At 51.6% G+C, this 24,752-nt stretch overlaps 1 protein-coding gene across 1 annotated transcript in view; it reads left to right on the top strand.

Moving 5' to 3' along the window:
* CMIP (c-Maf inducing protein) overlaps nucleotides 1-24,752 on the top strand; it is a 233,705-nt gene that overhangs the window by 88,264 nt on the left and 120,689 nt on the right. The window lies entirely within an intron of this gene.

Raw genomic sequence — 24,752 nt, 5'->3', positions numbered from 1 at the left:
AATATTAGTGTATTGAGGACCTTCTCTGTGCACTTTCCCTCTATGAATGCATTTAATCTACACCACTCTGTGAGGCGGGTGCTGGCTTTCTTATCCACTTACAGATGGAAAAGTGAGGCTCGCAGAGGGGAAGCGACTTGCCCCAGGTCACACAGGTTGTATGTGGTGGGTCCAGGATACTCACCGTTGACTGCTGTGCTTCTGTTCTGGACAGCAAACCCTCCTTGGCATTGTTTCCATGTGATGATGCCTTTCGAGCCCTAGCCACCCAACTTCCTTGGGTATAGGAACCACCTTGCTTTCCTGCCTACCCTCCCACGTGCCCCAGGATCTTTGCACAGGATTTCTACATGCAATTGATTGCAAGTCTGGGTCTCAGCTGAATGAGCATGCACATGGTCCCTACATGCTTGCTTGTAAGAGAATTCCTAATTTTGCTTCCAATGGTGCCACCCCCCTCACCGGAGGTATACCTGGCGAATGCAGGGAGAGCCCACTGTGACCTCCATTGAAAGGAAGTGGGACGGGTGGAGGGAGACGGAACATGAATGATGCTTGCCGCGAATCAAAGTGTTGGAGAACCCCACAGCCAACAGTCAGGGATGCAAGGCATTTGATTTATAATAGAATCTCACATTCATCCTCATTCGTATGCGTTATAATTTTTCCTGAAACCTCCTGGGGACCCTGCTGCCTGAGCTGGCAGGCAGGGAACGGCATCCCCAGGGGAATGAGGAGCCCCCATCTTTGCCTCTGAGTCTAGAGCAAACAGACTCACCCTGTTTCTTCCACAGCATCAGGGCAGAGGGAAGGATACTTGAGAAACAATGCCTCGCTTGCTGGCCGCAGAGGTCACACTGTCGACACTGGGGAGACAGGGCTCAGGGTGTGGGGGGACACGTGGTCACTTCAGTGAGATGGAGGAGCTGGGCTGAACGTGCATCAGAAACCAGCCCAGTGGGTCGCTTGCCTTTTCATCATAGTTTTCCTGGGGCTTGGTGGGGAAGGGGAAGGGGCTGAGCTGCAATTCATTCATGCATTCATTCATTCATTCATGCATGCATGCATGCATGTAGTCAGTTCATAGTTATTGAGGGCCCACGTTCCCAAAACCATACAGAACGTTGGGGGATATAGTGATGAGCAACAATGAACTGTATCCTGCCCTCAGGAAGCTCTCAGACTGCTGGAGAAGATGGGTAACAAGTTATAAGGCTGGGTAGTAAAGAAGTGAACATCATTCATTCATTCATTCAAGCGATGGGTACTGAGCACTTTGCGCTAGGGATTGTTCGAGACCTGGGCTGTCCAGTGTGGTATCCGCTAGCCACATGTGACTATTCAAATTTAGTTAAAATTAAACAAAATGAAGGATTCAGTTCTTCATGTGTACAAGCCGCACTCCCAGTGCTCCGTAGCCACACGTGGGTAGTGGCTCCCGTATCAGTGCAGATACAGGCCGTTTCCATGATTGTGGGAAGTTGTTTGGACAGCGCCGCTCCAGGCTGTAAAGGTGAGGGGCTCAGAAAGGCTCTCTGCCCTTGGAATCTCGCAGTGTTGGGGAAAGACCAGCACGTATTCCACTACAATACATGGTGATGTGTGCTGAGATGCGGGCGCACAGAAGCAGGGCAGCGAGCCCGGCCTGCAGAGGCAGGGATGCTTTGGCAAAGCCTCAGGCACATGAGGAGGGCATGGGGCACAGGGGAGGGGCACTGTGTTCCGGGAAGAAGGAGGAATATGTATCAAGGCCTGGCCTCTAGAAAGGCTGGAGAGACAGAAGGTGCTCAGTGTGGCTGGCCGTAGACCTTGTGTGTGTTTATGTGGTTGTGAGTTTGGGGGGTGTGCAGTGAGGGACCAGCCGGAGGTGGACAGAGACCAGGCCATACAGGCTCTTGGATCCTCTGCCACCTTTGGAGACAGACCCCTGCCTGGGTGTGCGGGTGGAGGGTCCCACAGCCAGGAACAGCCAGCTTGGAGGAGGGTCTCGCTTGCAGGGCCAGGGGAGGCACCTTCCTCAGAGGGGCAAGCTGGACCTTGGAGACAGACTGCCCTCTCCGGCAAAAGCTGGGGGTGGCAGGTGGAGGACGGCAGAGGGAGGAGGAAGGGGATGGAAGTATGTGCTCTGAACTGTCGGCAGGGTCCAGACACAGGCGTCTGTGCATGTGGCACTCAAGAAGACAATTCGGGAAACGGCCCCTCCCCCCTTTGCGGAACTGCAGGAGGAGGGAGAAGCCGAGTGGCTGGCTTGTGATTCTGGGGAAGTGAGGGGGGATTTGGCAGCTCCACGGGGCAGTGGGGCCCCAGGCCTGGGACCCGCTGGTGTCCCCTCACCCCCCAGCTCCTAGTGACATGGGAGATAAAGAAGGGAGAGGAATTCAGGTGGCAGCCCATTCAGCTCTCTTCTTGCCTGTCACCTGCGCAAGTCACAGCTTCTCTGATCCCAGCTTCCTTCTCTGCAGTCTGATGACAATAATGTCGCTCTCTAGGGCTACTGGGACAATTTTGAGATAATAATGGCGTCTGACATTTATCAAGGGCTTACCTTGAGCCAGGCATTGCGTTCCATCCTTTACCAGGATCTCTCACCCTCAGCACTAGACACGTGAAGCTGGATCATTGTCTGTGGTGGGGACCATCCTGTGCATGGTAGGCTGTTGGCAGCACTTGTGGCCTTCACCTACCAGATGCCAGTAGCACCCACCCCCATCGTGACGACCACAAATGTGTCCAGACCTTCCCAAATGCCCACAACTGAGAACCTCTGTGTAACACACATTGTCCCATTCTTTCTCATAGCAACCCATTTTGGAGGCAAGGAACCAGCTGCTGTGAGAGCCAGTAGTCGTTGCTGGGATATGAACCCGGGTCTGTCTGTTTGGGCCTTGGCGGTCAGCCATTAACTCTATTTTACTGTTGGCTGAGATGGGAAGGGCACAGCCCAAGGCTGAGTGCATAGTAGGTGGTCACTGACCTTAATCATTGATCACTGGCTTATTCGGTATCCAAACCAGACCCTCTGTTCTGGAAATATAGGATGGGGAGGGCAGGGTGTCTGACCCCCAGCTGGTCCCTGACTTTCTCGACCTGTAGTAGCACCAGGGGACCGGCTTGAGGGTTTGAGGGAGCCGTTTGTACTTCTTAGGCAATGATTAACCCAGCTGAGCTGGTAAATCATTTGATAGTCAGAACTTTACCCTGGAAAATGCCAGCCTTGCAAATGCGGGGCCATTTGTCTCACATCTGCTCTTTCTTCATCGAACTTTCGTTACCCACGAGGTCAGGAGCAGTGCTGAGGGCTGTTGGGAAATTCTTCTCAAGTGGATTCCTACCTCTTTTCCTTGCCAGCCCTAGCCTGCTATGTGTCCCCCGAGAAACTGTCCCACCTGGAGGACTTTCAGGGCTGGGTTTCACTGTGTGAGTGTGTGTTTTTTTGTGTGTGTGCGTGCGTGTGTGTGTGTCTGTGTGTGTGTGCGCGCATGTGGGGGGCGTGTTGAAGAAGTGGCCCTGAGAGGCAGGCCTGAGGCCTCCTTGTTTGTTTATTGTCTTTGGAAATCACCGTCAGTGATGAAATCACCCCCAAAGGACAGAGGTGGCAAGGACTGGTCTTTGCTAAAGCTGGGAGTCTGGACCCATGCAGCAGGTCACAGGGTGCTGGCTGGCTCCATTGTGGGTGCCTGCGTGTCCTCGTCCCATTCTGTGTTGAGAAACCATGTGTGTTTATGTTGAGTGTGTGTGCATGTGTGTATTAACATGTTCCCATGTGCATATCTGTGCTCACAGTGTGTACATTTACATGTGTGCATGTGTGTACATGTCTGTGTGCCTATGTGAGTACTGAAATGTGTGCGCATCTATGTGTGTATGTGCCTGTTTACATGTGTTCTGTGTGCGTGCATACATGTTGCACGCTTGTGTGTGATATGACCCCACCCCACCCCGTGGTTGTAGGGCTGAGATAATATACGCCAGGCACCTGGCATGTGCTGTTGTTAGCCCGTCTCCCCTTGTTCTCACGGACGGTGGGTACAAGCAGACCTGGATTTGACACCGCTGTGTGACCTGAGGCTAGTCATGCAAACTCTCTGAGCTTGAGTGTTCACATCTATGAAATGGGAGAATAAAAGAGCAACTTTGAGAAGTTTCAGTGAGGATTGTGAGTGATGGATGTGTGAGGCTGGGGGCCTGGCTGAGAGAGGGCAGTCAGTAAATGACGTGTCCTCCCATCTTTGGAGAGTTCTGGCCTTACCACTGGGGGTTTGGGAGGACAGTAGGGGCTTTAGTTGCCCCTCCTGCTTCCAGCTCTGAAACCTTGGCAGCATTGGGCAGGACCATGTAGACAGGTCTTGTCCCATCGTGGCCCAGTCACATGGTCTGTAGTGCCAGGAGAGGCCAGAACTCCCTGGGGCTGCTGGTGCTCCCGTAGCTTGCCTGGTCACGGGTAGATGTTAGTAGAAGGCGAAGTCAGGGGCTCTGGAGACCTGGGTGTTGCCCACTGGTGACCACAACACTGTCATTCTTACGTGAAGCTGCTGTCCTTTTCCCTGGTGACAGCCTCCAAGGATCCCCATGTTTGCCCGGGAGAGGACAATGAAAATCCCACCCCATTTTTTACAACCCCCCTCCCCACCTCCAGCTCCATCAAATAAGTCCAGAGGGTTCTCGGTAACCACCGGCAACCAAAAGCCAAGAAAATGGGAGTATTTTCTCTGTCTCACCACTGTTTTCTGATTAGTCACTCCTAGCTAATTAGCAAGTGACAAATGGGACAATAAAGCTCTGAAAATATCCATCGATTTCCTAGAATCCCAGTCACAGACATGGCAGAGGGCCTGGCAGAGAAACAGAGATAGAAGACATTTATGGGTCCCCAGGAAGGAAGCACAAAGGACCAAGTTGCACTGGGCGTGCTGATAGGTGGCCACAGGTGGCTGCGGGTATGAGCCTCAGAGACATATGTGGGACGTGTGTGGGAGGTGCGGGGAGCTGCTCCACCTTCCTCTTTCCCTCTGTACTGTCTGGAAGAAGTGATTTCACTTCACCATCACTCGATGACTAAGGTAGACTTCCCCCATCCAAGGTAGAAGTTGTCAGGGGACCCTGGAGACATTCTAGGCATCTGTGGCCAAGACGGCATCTGTTTCCAAAGGTGCTGAGACCTCTCCAGTGGACAGGGCCACTGGACGCATGAGGGTGGCAGTGGCTGCTTCTGTAGACGGGTCCCCATCTGGGTGGGTGAGGTTGCGCTCCTGTAACCAACGCTCAGCTGACATGGAGGGTCAGCAGGGCAGTGCGCAGGGGCCTGGCTGGCGGAGCTTCTCCCGCCTGGTTATCCTGTTACCTCCACGCGAAGCGTCAGGGTTTGCGGGGGCCGAGGGGCTGGAGCTCAGCACTGGCAGTGCTGTCCTTCCGCCTCAGGAGACTCAGGTCACTTCCTCTCACACGTGATCAGCCGGCATCAGTCATGTCACCATGGCTTGGCTTCAAGGGGGCAGGAATCCTCATCCTTCATGTACCAGGAAACAGGATGAAACCTGGACTCAGCGGCCATTAGTAATGTCTGCTGTGTCACAAATGTGGGTTCAGTGGGGCTGATAATGGCTGACTGGAGGTACCGAGAGTGTCCTGCAGGGGTGTTTTAATTTCCTTTGGCTGCAGTGACATATTCCCACAAAATTTGTAGCTTAAAAGCACACAAGTTATCCAAAATCTCATTGTTCCAGAGGTCAGAAGTCCAAAATTGGTCCCCTGGGCTACAGTTCAGGTGTCAGCAGGGCCATGTTTCCTCTGGAGGCCCCGGGGAGAATCTGTTCCCTTCCCTTGTCCAGCATCTAGAGGCCGCCTGCATTCCTTGGCTGTGGTGGCATCACTCTGACCTCTACTTTTGTTGTCACATTTTCTCCTCTGCCTCTGACCTTCCTGCCTCCCTTTTATAAGGACCTTGACATGACATGGGGCCACCTGGATGAGCCAGGGTCATCTCCCCACCTCAGAGTCCTTAACTGAATCCTACCTGCGAAGACTCTTTGGCCAGGTACGGTCATGTATGCACAGGTACCGGTGATTCGGACGAGGACGTCTTCGGGGCCTGCAGTGGGCCAGCCCTAGTGTGAGAAACCAGGCGATCTCCCTCCTCCCTCTCTTCCTCATTCCTCCATGGCTCTTCCTTTCCTGCGAGACATTGTGCTGGGATTTGGGCATGACGAGTCTCTGCCCTCACAGAGTTGCCAGTCCATTCCAGAGTGGAGACCGATGTTCAGCAGGAGTTCTGTGAGCACATTTTGTCAGGTGGCCCAGTCTCCTCTGGAGACAAGGGGTGACTTGTCAGCTGTGATCTGAGGAAGGAGGAGGTTTATGAGAGTGAGCTGGGGACTAAGTTCTGAAACTGGGTGGCTCAGCCACTTGGTCCCAGCATCTGGGACCTGAGCTCCCTCTACTTCTGCAAGTCACTCCTCGTTTCTGTCTGTTCTGATTGCACAGACCCCTCTGCCTGCTGCTTTTCTGGAAGCGGACAGCTTCCACCCTGTCCTGGTCTCTGGCCCTGGAGCGAGTCATGCCTCCAAGGAGGCTGGCGGACTTGGCTGCAGGGATGTGGGAAATAGGACCCAGGGCCATATTTGCAAAAGCAACAAAGTTGAAAGCCGGGCCCTGCAGGCTGGGTTCAGCTGTTTGCTCTGGGGGAAGCGCCCGCCTCAGAGATGCCTTCTTCTTCCTCGGGCCAGAAAGGGAGATTGTCTCAGACCCCTCTGATGAAGAACATATATTCTAAACAAACCCTGCTGCCGGTCCTGGTGCCAGCCTCAAACAGGGGAGGCGACTGTGACATGCTGTGGCCCCCCCACGGCGGTGGGTGAGGTTGCTCAGGCCACGGGGAGAGTGAGACCTCTAAGTACAGCCTAGAGATAAAAGCTGGGCGCACTCCGCTGGCTTCAAACACACCTTTCCTCTCAGCCCTGGAGATGCCATTTGTGTTTTCTCTTTCCTGTGCCCTCGCCCTTGCCAAAAGCTATAGGCAGCATGGCCAAGATTCCTCTTTGGGGTGGAAAAATCAAAGAACGAAGCATGAGCTTCTAATTAGCAAAGAGAGACAAATCGCTGGCAGAGGGACCACCCTCGGCTTCGTGTGCTGCAGCCTCCCGAGGTCCCCTTTATATCTCGGACCCACATTCCTCAGCGTTCAACACCCTCCTGCGTGCTGGAGCCACTGTGCAAGTGTTTCCAGTGGACTGTGGGCAGAAAGGTAATTTTCCACGTCAGAATCAAATCCTTGCCGAGGAGGCAAAGAGTGCTCTGCTGGCGGGTGTGACATGGCCCCCTGTACTTTCCACTTGAGGCATTTAGAGCAATTGTATTAATTAAGTAGTAAGTTAATTGTTTGTCTTCCTTGCTAAATGCAGTGAGGGCAGAGACCCTAGTACACAACTGGTGCCTAATAAGTCTAATTTGATGGAACCTAACTTTCCTATAAGAATTAAGTTTTACCTCTGGATGAACAAATACCAGGTATGTAGTTTAACATTCAGAGAAAATTTCCTCTTCAAAGGCATTTCTACCTTTTGTTCTGTACCTGAGCTCATTTAATGCAAGGGGAAGCGACTGACGATAACTGTGGCGTCTGTTCTGCCACTTCCCACAGCTGTGCCAGGGCAGACATCAGTAATCAATGACCACTCTTTCCTGTTGAGCCCAGATGCAGCTGCGGAATCCTTCCCAACACACTTCCAGGCACTTGAGATGTTTGCAAAATCCCAAATTATTAGATATCTCCATCTGATATAATTCATCTCATACCTTATTTCCAAATGTCTATTCTCTGACCCAGGATGGTTACTGCACTTTCTCATTTTCTTCAGTCACAAGTATCAACAACTACCTTTGTTCCTGTGGCCACTTCACTGGCCATGTGACCTTGATCAGACCACTTTATTCTTCTCCGGGCCTTTGTTCCTTGTCTGTAGAATGGAGATCATTGTAACATCTATCAAAACCCCATGACGCACAACCAAAGCACAGAGTACTTAGCACCGGGCCTGCTAGCACCTAGTGAAGACTCAAGAAATGATAGCAATTTTAAAATGCATCAGTCTTCCCCGTAAGCCCTCAGCAGACTGAAGCCCTGGCAACAGGCAGCGTTAGGCCTTCCCAGGTCCCTGGCAAGCCCTCCTTAGCACACTGCTGCAGTGGGAGGGAGCCTTACCCCAGCATTCTCACACCTTGGTGCCTCACCCCTGCGTTCTTGCCTCCCAGCCCCAGGGACCCACCCACATGGAAAGACCTCATTTCAGGTCCGCAGCAGCCAATACAAAGCCAGAGGGAGAAGAAAGCCTGTCATTTCCCTTCTTGCGGAAATCCTCAAGAAATATTTCCGATGTTGTCACAGTTATAATAAGCAGCAGGCATCACCCAGGGAGGGGAAAACGTGATTGAAAAACTTGGAAAAAATAACCCTGGTTCCTTTTTCTCCAGAGTGGTCTCTGTGGCTCTGGAGAAATCAAGGTTCCCCTGGACTTAGGTGGGGACATTTTCTCCTTTTGATTTAGTTTTGGGGAGCAGACCTACACCCTGGTGGGGAACAGACACATGGATATGGTGACTCCACAAACTTACTAGCATCACCTCCAGGCCGGTCAGGGTGGGGTGGCCCCCAGCAGGCTCCGGATCACTCAAATGGAAAGCGCCTGCCAGAAAGGGAGTGTGACGGCACCAAGCTGGGAACAGGGCCTGGCCCCTCTGTGCTTCCTGCTGCTGTCATGTGTAGCTTTTGGGGTGCGTTTCAATGAAGCGCAGGTGTGTTTCATTTTCCCTGCCTCCTGCTGGGAGCATGAGCCTTTTCCTCTGATGTGTGCACTGGTTCAGATTCCTCCCAGCTTTCCAGCCACTTTGTATCTGACATTGTTCCCGGTGCTACCAAGCCACAATTTCGTTTAAGGAGTCCGACAACCCTGGAAGTGTATACGATTCCTTGCACTCTACGTTGCTGAGCCTGGTGCTCAGGGGTGAAGCGACTTGCCCAAGGTCACACAGCTTCTAAGTGGCAGAGCCAAAATGTGCACCCGGCTCCTCAGATTCCAGTGCATGTACAATGGAGCTGTGTTGCCTCCTTGGAACACATATTGGACCTTTGCTGGAACTTACCATGGATGAGTAAATAAAACTTGTGGTAGGGAAAAAAACTGAAAAAGGAAGAGGCAAGAAATGTGACATCAGGAGAGAGTTTTGATGTGGGTCAGTGTTGAAAGAAGGGCTGCCTTCCTGGCCCTTCTCTGTAGCCCCAGGACCTTAGAACAGCTGTCTCCGCCTCACAGACTTTCTTCCCCTGTTCGGCCTGTGTCCAGGCCCGCCACCCCCCGACGCCTCGGCCCTAGTACATCTGACCATGCACTCCAGAGTAGGTGAAACTCCTTGGTACCAGTGAGTGCCACTGTGGCTGTTTACATTCTGTCCTGATTGGGGGGGCCTGATTCCTGCCAAGTGACTATTCTCTGAATCTTAGTTTCCTCATCTCTAAAGTGGGTCAATCATAATGCCGACCAGTGGGGAGCTGTGAAGATGACAGCCAGGAGATAAACCTTGTCATACAGTAAGTGTTTAGTAAATAGGGACTCCTTTGTGGCTTTCACTCATTTCCTTACAACTTAAAGGTGTGAGAGAATAGAATGACCACCAAATTGAATCATCGTCTTCTTTCTCTTTAGCCTTTGTTTCCCTGAAAATGCAGACCCAGTGATGAGCTGGAAATCATGCCGACGGGATCCCTTAATTCCTGACACCTCCGGCTGGGAGAGGCATTTCGTTGGGGTCAGAAACTTGGGTTCCAGTGTCACACTATGTGACCTTGATACCTGTGTGACTTTGGGCAAGTCACATTCCTCGCCTAAGCTTTAGTTTCCTTTGCTGTAGAATGGGGTGGGGTGGGGTAGTTATAATACCAGTCTCGTGGTTTGTTTTGAAGTCTGAACGAAACCTTGTCAAGTGCTTAGTTAGCCCAGTGCCCAGCGCCCTTTGGGTGCCCAGTGAGGACCACTGTTAGCAGGTTGACTGTTATCATAGTGGATACAGTGGCTGTTCCTTTCCGGGTGCCAGCGTGCGTGCCGAGGAGGAAGAGCCCTTCCCCCCAGAAGGGAGCCTCGCTTTCCCACGCTTGCTCCAAGAACCCCTGTTTCACCGGAGCCACCAGCCGGTGTCAGTAGTGTTCAAGGCAGCCCAGAGGGTCATGAAGGTGTGGACCCCGGCCCGGTGCTGCCTGCCGCTGTGCCATGGCTGACCCGGGGCCAGGAATGGTCTGCTGTGGCATCTCCACCATGGCACCACCTTCTGGTGCAACCTGGACCAGGGACCTCAAGAGGGGAGCAGGACCCTTACCTGGCCACAGGTCACCTCATGAGGCTACATGCCGGACACCTGTGAGGCTGGGATGCCCCAGGGAGCAAGGAGGCCCAGACAGGAGAGGTGAGAGGTAAGGGTGAGGGCAAGCAGACAGGTGTCCAACTGGTTATTACAAGGGATGCCTGTTTTAAAAGATGCCCGTGGATTTGGGTTGCCACCTTTTTGGCGATTATGAATAGTGCTGCTGTGCGCATGGGTGTATAGCTGTCCGGTCAAGCCCCAGCTGTCGATTCTTTGGGGTATATACACCTAGGGATGGAATTGCTGGGCCATGTGCTAATTCTGTGTTTACTTTTTGGAGGAATCACCGTACTGTTTTCCACAGTGGCTGCGCCACTTTCCATTCTCACGGGCAGTGCACACGCGCTCCAGTTCTCCCACAGGTTCCCCAGAGCTTGCTATGTTCTGTTGTTTCAGTCCTGGCCATCCGACCAGGTGTGCAGCGGCATGTGCCTGTGGTTTGGAGTTGCATTCGTGGAAACAGAAGGTAGCACAGTGGTTATCCTGGGCCAGGGGGCTGCAAATGGGGAGTCAGTGTTTCATGGGGACAGAGTTTCAGTTGGGGAAGATGAAAAAGTTCTAGAGACAGAGGGTGGTAATGGTTGCACAACAGTGTGGCTGATTTTCATGCTACTGAACCACACACTTAAAAATAGTTAAAACCATACATTTTGTTATATGTATTTTAGCATAGTATTTTTTTTTTAAAGGAGGTGCCACATTAGAGAAACCCAAATTGAGGGACATTCTGTAAAACACCTGAGCAGTACTCCGCAAAACTGTCAGGATCTTCTAGGACGAGGAGAGTGTGAGAAGCTATTACAGACCAGAGGAGGCTACGCTGATATGAGGACAAATTTGGGGTCCTGGCTGCGATCCCAGGACAGGAAAAGGACATTGGAGGGAAGCAGCACAAAGTCTGGTTGAAGGTGGAGTTCAGTTAAGAGCCATGCAGCATTGCTGGTTTCTTGGCTGTGACTAATGCTCCCTGGTTGTGAAGGTGTTAACATTAGGAGAAATTGGGTGACAGGTATACCAGAACTCAGTGGGATTCCCTGTACGGTCTTGGCAACTCTTCTCTAAATCTAAAATGATTTTAAAATTGAAAAGTTTATAAAAAAGGAAAAATGTCTGATCTGGTTGGGAGTGGTCAGGGAAGACTTCCAGGAGGAAGTGATGGTTAATCTGAGGTTGAGGGAAGTCAGGCCTGCTGGGTGGGAAGAGTGTGGAGGCAGAAGGAACAGCACCCGAGATGGCTCAGAGTTCTGGTATGGTCTTAGTACATGTAAGCTCCTGTAAGAACTGAATCGCCACTGCCTTCATTGGTGCTCCACCCAAGAGAATAGTCTCAGTACCTGGAGCTTTTGTTTTTCAAGTGCCAACACCCTATTAGTTACTTAACAGGCTCTTAAAATAATGTCCTGACTACTAGCTCTTCTCTTTGTGAGTGAAATGCCTTTATTCATTTTTAAAGTTTTTAATTTTTACAGCAAAAACCAGTAAAAAAAATATTTGCTTATAGCTAATAAAACAAAACAAAGTAATCAGGAATTACTTAGAATCCCACAACCCAGAGAGAGCACTGTGAATATTTTGGGGTACTATATTCTTCCAGACTTTTTTCATCGTTAACCTTTCTTTTTATCCCTGAACGATCCTCGTCACGTCATCTTTCTGAGTAGTTCCCGTTGTGCTGAAACCCAGGGCACTTCCCAGGGCTCGGGATTGTGTGGGCTCTGCTTTGTGCACTGGGGTGAGCAGCTCCCCAGGAAGTTACTTCTGAGTTGGGACTTGAGGTGGGGTGAGGTCAACATTATACGGAGGGCAGTGGCTGAGCAGGGCCGGAGGCGCCCACGGTGGTCCCACCACTCGGTATCGTCCAATGCACAGGACAGTCCCCACTGCAAAGAGGGAGGGCCTGGCCCCAGATGTCCATGTTGCCGAGGTGGAGAAAACCTGGATTCCAGTGAGAGAGGGGCAGAGGGAAAGACGTAGAATGAAGTTGAAGAGGCGGAGGCGGGCCCAGCTAGGCAGGCTGCCCTGACAATTGTGATAAGCATGTCCTAGAAGAACAAAGAACCACAGCAGCGGTGAATATTTACTGAGCCCCTCTTGGTATGCCAGGCACCCAGGAAGTGCCTTTCTTGCATTACTTAATTTAAACCCACACCACCACAAGGTGGCCGAGAACTTGGTGAAAGTGGGCCATGCGCAGTAGGCCCTTAGGACCCGGAGCTCGCTTCCCCTCCCCCCTGCAGGTCCAGAGTGTGACTCTGATCCCCACCAGCTTGGCTCTTCCAGGTGCTTTGTCCTTTCGAAAGCACAGACACTTGTGCTTCAGGCCAGCAGAGAATATGGCCGTGTAAACACACAGCCCCTCCCGATGGAACTCACGCTGTCCCGTGTTTGTGAGTGATGGGGTGGGGTTACCTGGCAACCAAGCCAGCGAGTCCCACCTGCTGCCCAGCTGCCACCAGGACTTCCTTCTTTGGTGTGGGGCTTCTACCTTCCTGGCACCCACAGGCAGGGCAGGCCAGGCACTGGAGGGGATGTCGTTCCTTTGTTGGTGTTTGTTTAACGAGAACACCAGGCATGGCTGAGTGGATCAAGCGATGTGATATCAGGCCCTGAACATGGGCTGCTGGAGATTGAGACAAGAATAATGATGAAAATGTATTATTACAGCAACAACCATGGTTGTTTGTTGAACACCTGCTGTGTGCGGGATGGCTTACTCATTCGTCTTTATCCAGGGCCTGCTATGTGCCTGGTCAGGGCTGTTCCAGGCACAGGAGATAAACTAAGTCTTTGTCTCCATGAGTCCAACATTCTGGAAGAGAGAATAAATATGAACACATAAGATTTCAGGTGGCCAGAAGTATTTTCAAGAAACAAGACGGGAGGTGAGACACAGGGGACTTGGGTTTCATTTCCTGGGGTCAGGAAAGATATTTGAATAGAGGCTTGAATGAAGGGAACCAGCTGAAGATACTTAGAGGGAGTGTGTGTCATGAGCACAGCACATGCGAAGGCCCTGTGGCAGGCTGAGATTGGCAGGTTTCAGCAACTGCAAGGAAGCCAGTGGGGCTGGAACAGAGCAAGCAGGGAAGAGGGTGGGGAGAGTGGAGGCCACAGGTCACAAGGGACCTTTCAGGCCATTGACAGGGCTGTCGACTTTCTTCTGAATGAGAAGGGAGCCATTGGAGGCTTTTGAGCAGAGGAGGGACATAATCCAACTTTGGCTTTAAAAAGCATCCTTCAGCCACTGGATGGAGAATAGTCTAAACCTCTAACCCGATTGCCACTAGCCATATGTGGCCATTTAAATCTAAATTAACTGAAAAGCAATGACGTTGAAAATCCAGTTCTGAGTCACAGTAGCCAACTTCAAGCACTCACTAACCAGGGCAGCTATAGAGCATTGCCGCCGTCACAGAACATTCTCTTGGCCAGCTGTGTAAGGGGCGTGCACGCCGGGCACCTGGCAGCGGCTGTAGTACTAAGCCAGGTGAGATGATGCTGACCCTTGGCCGCCTGGTAGCATCTGTGGGGGCTATGACAAACGGTCAGACTCAGGACGTATTTGAAGGTAAAGAGGACAGGACTTGCTCATGGGTTGGATGTATATGAGCGAGGGAGGGAAGCCGAGGGTAGCTTAGTGGTGGTTGGCTGGAGAGGCCATTTATGAGATGAGGGTGCAGATGGTAATATAACTCATTCCAACCCAGCGCATGGTCTGTGCCAGACATAGATTGAGCACCCTACGTGGGTCTCCTGGCATCCCCACGACAGCCCCATTTTACAGCAGAGAAAGTGGGGTTCCACGGAGGGGCATGTCCAGCCAGGCTCACCCAGCTCAGGGTTCAGAGCACCAGGATTCAAACCTGGGTCTTCTCGACTCTGACGCTGTTTACAGGGACATCTCACTGTCAGTGCCCCCATCCCAGAAAGCGCATGCTAGGTGCCAGGCCCTCCTGCCCCCAAGTGCATTCATTTGGGACCGACCTGTAGTGCTGCCCGTGCATGGCAGGCCCCAGTACAGTCCTTTAGGGCCAGGGCAGTGTTCACTGGACTATGACCGTGAGAGTGGGTCATGGGGCAAAGCGGGGCTGTCCTCCCCTTCCTTCCCAGCTCTGCCCTCCTCTATCACGGGCAGACTGCCCCCGCCGGGCTCCTGAGCACCCCACCTGGCTCCCTCATCTATCCAGTGTTGACTGCCAGCATCAAAGAGCTCCACGTTCATACTTCAGAGCAATTCAGTGAGGTAGGTGGGCCTTTCCCCCATTTTCCAGATGTGGAAACTGAGGCTCAGAGAGGTGCAGTCACTTGTTTGAAGTCATACAGCGGCTAAGTTGGAGAGGCAGAATTTGAAATCAGAGCGGTCCAAATCCAAAGCCCTTCTATTTACCACTAGGACCCACCACCTCATGCTGAAGCACTGGTGAGCAGGACTTCCTACAGAGAGCCGTGCAGTTTTCATTTCAGACCTTGTCGGCGGCCAAGGCTTGAGTAGGCTGGAATCCTATGTGCCCTGGCAAGGTGCTGACCCACCCGGAGAAAAAGGCGTTTTTTTGTTCTTTGCATAAAAACTCACCCAACTCACTAGACATTGGCCCATATTGGTTAAGAGGGGTTTCATTTTCTCATTCCTACAGCCGGGCTGGCACCCCATATGACACACAGAGAAATAGCAAGAATGCAGCAAAACCTGAAGGGTGGCAGGTGGAGGCATCTTGGCTCTGAGGTCCTGAATTCATGCCTTGGAGCCCACAGTCCCAAGTTCAAACCCTTGCTCTGCCTCCTCTGCTTCTGTGACTCCATGCAGGCCATGGATTCTTAAGTTGCAGTTTCCTTTTTGTTGTGAAAAGGAGAAAGATGATAATAACAATTTCTTGTGCCTGGTAGGGTCGCCCCTTTCCACCCAAGGTAGGGTCCACAGGCCAGCGGCATCAGCCTCACCAGGAAGCTTGTTAGAAACGCATGCTCTCAGACACGACCTGACCCCCTGCATTTTAATCTGGATCCCCACGAAACTCCCTGGGTGGTCCGTGTGCACATTTAAAGGGAGAAGTTCAAGGTGATCCAGATACTGCTGAGTACAGGCAGGCAGCAGGCTGCTCTTGGTAGGCATGTTCTCTCTTCTTCTGAGCTGTGTAGTCAAGCTGCCTGTCTCTCACTCTGAACTCTTGTTATTACGGGGTTTCATGGTGCAAAGGTGAGATGCCTTGGAAAACAGATCAATACCTAGGAAAGCTTCTGCTTTTCGCCCTCCTGCTAAGGATCGGTGCTATCCAGCCATTTACGGTGCCTTGTAGAGTCAAACTTCCATCACAGACCGCAAACTGGCGGTATGGCTCTTGTGGCTGCAGCTAGTGGTACCTGGACCTGGCCTTCTGAGCAGAGCCCGGCGTTGTGAGGCCGGAAGAGCTGCAGAGCCTGAGCCCAGGGCCCGGAGGCCCGCCACTCATCCATTCCTTCTCTCTTCTACCCTGCAGTTTTAGCACCAATCGATATATGTGGTCTGAGAGAGTCCTGGGTGAGTGGGAGAGAAGCAGGCAGCTGTTACATCATGGTGGAGCCCAGGTTTTAATTGGCCAAATAAATCTCCCAGGGGAGAAAGGGATGCAGCCCTCACGCAGACAAGGAAGTCAGGTGGCCCAGGAGGGGCCGCAAATAAAGACTTATTTGCACTGGGACCTTCATCAGCATTGCCCTGCACCACCCCACTTAAATCACTTTTCTTGGGGGAACTTCCCTAAGAGTGTTCGTGAGGCCCTCCAGAGACGCGATTTAAAAGTGTGTGCGTATAGATATGTGTGTGTATGTATATATGTATATGCATGTGTATATATGTATATATATCTTTGTATATATATATCTTTGTGTGTGGGTGTTATATATTTAATGCTCTTGGAACAGAAACAAAGCCACAAAGCTATTAAAGAGGAATCTGGTCTCCATGTAATGTGGTTCTGAGCTCCTTCCTGGCATCCCTGAGGGTCCATGGGGGCCCGACATGAATAATGAGGATGAGGAGAAGGAGCAATGCTGGCTCCATCAGCTCTCTGAGGCCAGCAGTTCTTGAACTCGAATGCACGTGGGCCGCGCAGAGAACCTGCTGCTATCGGAGCTTGGTTCCTAGGTGGCGGTGACAGTGGGCTGGGCTGCTCTGTACTTGGAACAGGCAAGCCTGGGTGACTGTTGCTGGTAGCCCTGCAGATCGCACTTTTGGAAAGTGGGTACTGTGGAAAGAATCAGCAAATCAGGCACATAATAGGTGCTCATTAAATACATGCAGCGTGGAAGTGTGTATGGAGGCGTGCATAAAGCATGCATGAGCTGATGGATGAATGTGTAGAGAATGAGCTTGCAAATGAGACTGTGACAAAGGAGAGCATCGGGAAGCAGCGAATGCATGTGTGCTGGGGCGCGTGGATGTGGGTTCGGGTTCCAGGACAGCGGGGTGGATGGAGCAGGGGCCTCCAGAGTGGATTGGATGAAGGGTTGGTGCTCTGGTGTGTCTTGCTCCAGGAGGGAGCTCAAGACATTCTGGCTGATAACGGGCTCAGTTCTGGAAGCGAGGCAGAAACGAGCTAGTTACCATGATCTGCAGAAGGCCCCTACTCGGACCCAGGTTGGGGCGTTACTGTGAACTTTAGCCCAGAGTCTGCACCCCAAACTGGGCATGGAGGGCTGCCTTCAGCCGCATGGCTCACCTTCCAAAGGGAAGTTTGCCCCTTTGGCTTACTCAGAGGAAAGGAGCCTTTCTCTCTAGTCTTCACTGTATAAACTCCTGTGCGTCCCCCAAGACCCACTGAAATGTGCCACCTCCCGATAATTGTCCCAATTCCAGGTGCAGACCACAGCAGCCCGACTCAAGGGGCCATGGGAAAGCAGTTGGAGCAGGGACTGGAAGCCTCTGGCAGCTTCACCTCCACTTCTCTCTGTATTTCTACTTCCTTCTGCACCCCTCACACTAAAACATAGCCTCCGAATGTCCAGCCGAAACTTTACAGTTTCTCATTAGGAAGGAGACTATTTGCTCTTTCTCTCTCCAGTTTCCAAGTTCCCAAGAAAGGACCCTATACACAGGGCTAGGGCAGCGGATGTCAGCCTCTGGACCAATCAGCATGGCTACCTGGTCGGGTCAGTGTACACATGGCAGCTTCCTGTGGTAACCACGATGACCCCACAAGCAGTGGGAACAGGGACATTAAGGGGGGAAATTTAGAGGTGAGGGCGTGACGCAGAGATAGTAGCTGCACGTGTGCCCCACCCCCAGGAAGACTTCAGGTGCCTCCTTGATTCTTCAGCCATTCATTCATCCTGTCGGTGGGAAGGTAGTATTCAACCCACGTCCATCTGTTATGTTTATCTTCTCGGAAGCTGTGAACTCCTTCAGGACACGCGGGCCCCATCATCTTTTCCCAGCCCTGGGTCGGGGTTCATGCACAGTGAGCGGCACAGACACCACGCGGGAGGAGGTGTCACCTCGCCCCTCCTCCAGGCTTCAGGACCTGGACCAGAGCGTGTCCTCGCTGGGCCCTCACAGCCAACAGGAAACTTCAGGCAAGAACTTGAAAGATCAGGGGAAATAGTTGGCTCTTTGAGGCTGAAATCGGGCAGCGGGGGACGTGGGGGACCGTTGACTGTCATTTGTTTGGACAAGCGAGGCTTCTGCCACTCGGTCTCGGACACTCCAGGGGAGACAAAGACGCTTCAGATCGGATGCTGCCCTCTCCCCAAGACGGAGGGCGCGCCGGGACGGCTGGATGCATTTGCTTCCAGATGAAATTACGTGCTTGGGGTTTGAGTGGACTTAGGCCTCATTCATGCGTCTCTGTTTGCTCAGCCTGCCAGGCCCTGTACCTGGTCTCCCAGGCTCCTGGGGACAGATTGGGGCCTTGCTGTTCTTCCAGGGAGTGAAGAAGCATTATCCTCCTTCGAGCTCTCCTTCTCCGTCATCTCATTATCCAGCAGGTCCTCCTCAGCACACCCACCCAAGCAAGGCTAGGAGACGAGGCATGGATCTGGGGCCACGCACAGCTCGGTTGTGTCCCGGCTCTGCTACCCTCTAGCTGTGTAACCCTGAGCACATTACTTGACTTCTCTGTTTCCTCGTCTACACAATGAGGCTCATATTGCCTGCCTACCAGATCTTGGCAAAGGTCTAATGCGTTCATTCCTGCTGCTTTTAGGACCCAGCGATCCTACTCCCAATTATATTCTCAAGAGAACTGAGTGCTCTGTCCACCAAAAGACACAAATAAGAATATTCAGAGCAGCCTTAGTCATAGTAGCCTAAAACAGGAAACAACATCAGTATCCATCAATAGGAGAACAGATAAACAACTTGTGGCATAAGCACATGACGGAATACTACACAGCAATGAAAAATAACACACCAGGGATGAATCTCAGAGACATTACATTGGACAAGATAAGCCAGACACAGATGAGTATATACTGCATGATTCCCTCATCTGTGAAGTTCAAGGGCAGGCTGACTAGCCTGTAGTGATGGAGGTCAGAAGAGGGTGTTGATCAGGAAGGGGCACGAGGGAGCGCTCTGGGTTCTGGGTGGTGGTCACGCAGGTGTGTATGTGTGTGAATGTCCATCGGGCTTGTGTGTGCCATCAGTGCACGTGCCCATGGAAGTTACACCTTGGACACTCCCTTCCCCGGAGGCAAGAACCCTGCAGCCATAACCGTTCTGTGGGTGCTCACGAGGAGGAATCCCCAAGTACAGTCCCACCCTTTGCCGCCTGGCGGGAGAACCCTCCAAGGAAGTGCCTGTGGCAGCTGCAGTTCCTTGAGGGATTTAATTGTCCTTGAGGACTCATGCCCGGCATGGGGGCACTGTTGCTGCTCAGTGGGACGACTTTCTATCCTTGCATGTGGCATCCATGTCAGGAAAACAGCGTGGCCTCGGGAGCATTTTCTTATCCTGGAGTCCTAGCCCTGTGGTTGAAGGAGGGAGACATATAGACTTGTATTGGAAATCTCCTCACTGTGCAACTTTGGGCAAGGACGCCACCTCTGTGAGTCTCAGTTTCTGTTCTGTAAGAACGAGGGCACTGAGGGATGAGTGCAGATCACACAGGGACGCCGTGTTTGAAGTGTGAAGTGCCAGCCCCTTGTTTGGCTCAGAGCAAAGCTGACTTCCCCCTTCTTGCTCCACTGCCACTTTGCCATCAAGGGCTTTCCTGCTCCACCTCGCCACGCCCCACCCCTTCTGTTTCCTCCACACAAATGATTACCACCTAAAGTGCGTTTGTTTTATTCACTCATTGCTTCCTGTCAGCTCCCTGAAGGCAGGGTGCTTTGTCTGTTTTGTTCACTACTGTAATCCCAGCTTTTGGCATATAGTAGGTGCTTAGTTAGTAGTTGTTGCCTTGGCACTGACTTGTTAGCTGCTGTTAGAAGGTACTCCTAATCTTTTCATGTCCCAGGCTTTCTGTTAGGTGGAATTGAGTTCAGAAAAGATTAGTATACTCACCCAGGGTTACTGGGAGCATATGTCTAAACAGCCTGAGTTGTTCAGTATTAGATCTGATTCTTTTTTTAAGCTGGGAGTAACCACATAGAGAAGAGGCCCATTTTGCAGATATGGAGACTAAGGCCCAGAAGGGCCAGGGACTTGCCTTGCAGGGCATCTTTGATGGTGAGGGAGAGAAAGGGAACCTCTGGACTCACCCCTTGACACTGACCATGGGCCATGCATGGTCTGGTCTGTCGAGTGTACCTTTCCCTCTGACGTTTGGTTCCCTTTCCCCCAGTGCCTCTGGCCACATGCCTACCCTCTGCCCCCTGGAAATGGGGGCATCAGAAGGGAGCTGTGCCCGTCACCCTCAGTGTGAGGCAGGGGCTGCTCAGGGAAAACTGTAGCCTGTGGGCCACATCTCTCCTGTTTCGGCCCAGCTGGAGCCCAGGGTGAGGGCACGGTGCCTTGCAGTGAGTCACTCTCTGTCTGTGCCAGGCAGGAGCTCTAGGGGACAGGGGAGTGACCCCACAGAATGGAGGCCTGGTCGGGGAGAGGCCCAGGCACAGCCCTTGGCTTGCTGGGGCAGGAGGGAGGAGAATGGAAACTTCTACATTTGTTTCTTGCTTTCAAGCCAGTTAGCAGGGATCAACCTCATAGATCAACAGCAGCCCTGAACCTTGGCTCTTTCTGTTAGAGAAACCACAAAGGAAAGGAGAACTGGATTTGGCTACGTTAAAAAAAATGACCCTTGAGCGTGGAAAAACAGGCAAACAAATCAGCCTTACCATAAACCAATTTGAAAGGCAAATGACAACCTGGAAAAACACAGTTGCAGCATGTTTGACCCACAAAGAGCTAAATAACCTTAATACGCAAAAAGTGTGCATGAATCAATAAGAAACTGAGACTTCCTCAGGACAAATGTGCAAAGAGCAAAAGGAGAAATGAAATAGCCAATAACGGAAAAAACACTAACCTCCCAATAATCGAGGAGAGGTAAATTAACAAAAAAAATGTGGTGCAATTTTTCACCTGGAAAACTAGCAAAGATTTATTTTATTTTGTTGAAAAGATATGCAATGATAATGTGTTTTCCCAGGAAGCGGGGTGCCTTCAGCACTGTTTGGACCCTCTCCCATTTGGGCCTGTACTCAATCCCCCTCTTCTACATTGGTTAGTCTTTGGGTGACCTCATCCTGTGACCTACTGCCCTCATACTGTATCTACTGAGGATGTTAGTAGTTACCATCCATGAGTACCTACTATGTATCAGGCATTCTGCACATAGTGCTTCATTCTGGACAACCCATGTGAGCCAGCTTATTGTTCCATTTTGAAGATGAGAAAACTGAAGCTCAGAATGGTGAAGTGACTTGAGTGAGGTCCCACAGAGGGTAATGGAACTGGAATTTGAACCCAGAGGTTACTCTGGCCAAGCTCCTCTTCTGTCTGTCTGCCTTCTGGCCACCATTTGCCCCGATTCTCTCAGAGGCACCCAGATGGTCCCGGCACCTCCGGTGTTCGCTTTGACCTTTAGCACCCATGGCCCACAGGGGCTGATTGGATAGGACAGTCCTGCCAAGCAGGACAGTGGGCTACAGAGGCGTCTCCATAGCTTGGCCAGGTAGTGATTAGTGCTCTTGCTCATGCGGACAAAAATCATCCCATAAATATCTGAATCCTCAATGTTGGGGTATGGATTTCTCCTGAAGCATGGGAGGCATGAAGGGCAGAACATCACACACACACACACACACATACACCCCCGTATACATTCAGAGCGGTGTGGCCTGATGGTGGGGAATCAGACTACTTGGGTTAGAATCAGTGGGGTGCTAGTGAATCTGCTTTTTGGGGAGTGGCAAATTTTCTGGGGGGAAGCCTTGATTTGTAGTGTTTGCCTATTTCCACAGTGGAAATTTTTCTCCTGTGGCCAAAACAAGACCACTGAGGGCAGATTGGGACGAAATTGTGCAAAGTTGGCTCCCACAAGCCAGGAATAGCCACCTCCAGCACATCCCACCACGTCCCAAGTGGATGACCTTGGTCAAGTCACTTAATCTCTCTGAGACTCAGTTTCCTCATCTGTGAAATGGGAATAATACCTACTTTATAGGGTTGCTGTGAGGAGTAAATGGGTGAATACGTGTAAAGTGCTTTGTATGGTGCCTGCACGTAATACGTACTCTAAAGTGTTTATGTAAAATGGGGGGGTGGTTTTAAGGAGGTTGATGCTGAAAATTTTTGTGTGGTTCATTGCGTTCTTAGTGATTCAGGCAAACTCTGCTGTCTCAGGCCTGGGCTGGCCAGGCTCTGGGCCCTGGGTGGGGGACTTTGAGAGTCTCTATGTGGAACCCCTTCTTTCTTTAGGCTCCAGCAGGCCCAGCGGAGGGGTGCGGGAAGGGCTTTCCCTAGTGAAAGCATCTGTTTGAACAGGGTCCTCTGAATGTGGTGCTGGAAGAAGACACTGCTCTCTGTTTCTGCAGGCCCTGGTTCCCAGTGCCCTGTCCACCCCTCCTTCAGGCCTTCAGGTCTTCAGTCCCCTGCCACGGCCACCACATTTCCTGAGCCCTCCCAGGTGCCAGGTGTTTCACAGATATCACTGCTGCCCGCTGCGACCAGCCACCACCTTGCGTCGTGGTTCTTATGAGTGCTGTCTGGTGGGCGTGGTAGCAGAGGTTGCATGCTCATGTCAGCCTTGCTCCCAGGAGCTTGGCTGAACTCCAGTCAGCAGCCCTGGTTTGTCTCCCGGCTGCTGAGCTCCCTTCGTCTCCTCTCACTACCTGTTACCCCAGCCTTGGACCGTTTGTTTGGTAAAGAGGTAGGAATGGCATTGGCCATCCCTTACGAGTCTTCTGGGAGTGACTCACTGCCAAGGAGGAAAGCATGGAAAAGGGAAAGAAAGGGGTAACTACAGTGGAGAAAACTGACACACATCTCTGCCGGGTGATTGCGGTCAACACCAGTCCTCGTAAGTCATGGTGATGGCCTGCATCCTTCATGTCATGTGAGGAGAAGGTCACTTTACCTCTGGGGTCTTCCTCCCAACACCCACAACTCCTGTCTGTCTACTCATGAGAAAAACATAAAACACCTGGCAGTACTTCTTAAAACTGCCAAGGTCTTCAAGAACAAGGAAAGTCTGAGAAAACTGTTCCAGTCAAGAGTAGCCTAAAGAGACATGACAGCTACATGTTATGTGGGATCCTGGAGCAGAAGAGGAGCATTAGGTAAAAACGAAAGAAATCAGAATAAAACATGGACGTGAGTTATAATAATATGTCAACATTTCATTAGTTGTAGAAAATGCACCCCACTAATATAAATAGAAGAAACTGAGTGTGGGGCCAATGGGAACTCTCTGTGCTATCTTCCCAGTTTTTCTGTAAATGGGAAACTGTTCTCAAAAGTAGAATCCATTCAAAGAAGAAAAGGCCTTCCAGAGAGGTGCAGGCTTACACGGCCCCTCCTTGGAAAACCACAGCACAGAGCTTATGGAGTACAGCTTGGGCTGGGGTGGGCCCCGTGTGTCACTTGGGCTGGTCACACCCTGCCCAACTGGCAGCCCCGCCTCCGAAGCCAGGAGTGCTTCCCACACCTTGGCCTCCCCGCAATGCCCAGGAAACAACCCAGCCTCTCTTTGTACTTGTAGTGGACCTGTGCTTGAAAGACCTCTCCTCTAGTGCCCCCCACGCCAGTCCCCCTCAGCTTTCATCTCTTGGGAGGCAGGGCGTTGGGAAGAGCATTCCGCCATCAGATCCTCCGTGGACTCAACAGGCATCCTTGGCCCTGACCCTGGGTACCCGCCCGGGACACTTTGATGGAGTGTCTGGCCAGTCCTTGGGCCAGTTCCCCTCCTTCTCTGCCCGAGGCTTTATTGCATGTTCTTCCCAAGGCTTCCTAGACCTTGAGCTCACCATTTGAACTTCCCATTTCTGTCTATCAAATCAGCCTCTCACTTGGCTGCAGTGTCCACCCTCAGCCAACTCTATCTGTGGACTGTTGGGCTGGGATGAACCTCCCATTCCAAGGTGGGACTTGGGGTGGGGGGGAGGGGTGTCAGTCTTGGAAAGAGCCCCTCCCCCATTGCAAATTTCATGGGGTGGGGTGGGAGTGTGGAATGTTAATTAAATGCGATATTTTGAGTTTTTTCTTGGAATTACTTAGAAGCATTGTTTGGTAGTCTTCTAGGCTTTTACCAGTGACAGCAAAGAAGGGACAGAAGCTAGTGTTCTTTGAACACCTACTGTGTGCAGTCACTTTTACTGTTTTGCTGTCCCCATAGCAGCCCTGGGAGGAGAGTCTTACTGTCCTTATTTTGCAGATGAGGAAACTGAGGCACCAAGAAGCCATTTGCTCAGCGTGCCAGCTCGCAGTGCTTGAGCTGGGATCTCAAACCTGATTCCATCTGATTTCCAATCCAGACTCTTTTCTGGATGGCCCCTGTTTGCCTGGTGGCTAACAGCCCCACAGCCGGAGGTGCCCAAGGTCCCTAGTGATCGTTGTGAAATCAACCTGATTTCTCATGGAAAGTGACGTGCTGCTGGGAGAGTCAGCTCCTGGCAATTGAGGTTGGTGACCAACTCGTCCTAGTTTGCCTGGGACTTCCCTGTTCTAACACTGAAAGGCCCTCTTTCTAGAAAGCCCCAAGGTCCCGGGTAAGCCAGCCTGGTCGTTGAGACCCTACCTCCCATCTAAGTTTCTTCAAGTTTCACAGTCAGAGAAACATAAATATAAAATAATAAAATAGAATGACCTCTTGTCCCTGTATCAAAGCTGTAATGGAGAGATTTAAAAAATGTGTCTTCACGCCATAGGAACGGCCAGGATTTTAAACGAAGCCACAGGACAAGAACTTTCTTTGAAAAAAGAAGGTGCACCT

Source organism: Rhinolophus sinicus, linkage group LG11 (genome assembly GCF_036562045.2).
Source record: "Rhinolophus sinicus isolate RSC01 linkage group LG11, ASM3656204v1, whole genome shotgun sequence".
NCBI lineage: Eukaryota > Metazoa > Chordata > Mammalia > Chiroptera > Rhinolophidae > Rhinolophus > Rhinolophus sinicus.
Note: the sequence above shows the minus strand (reverse complement) of the source record. Positions and strands in the feature narration are given on the sequence as shown.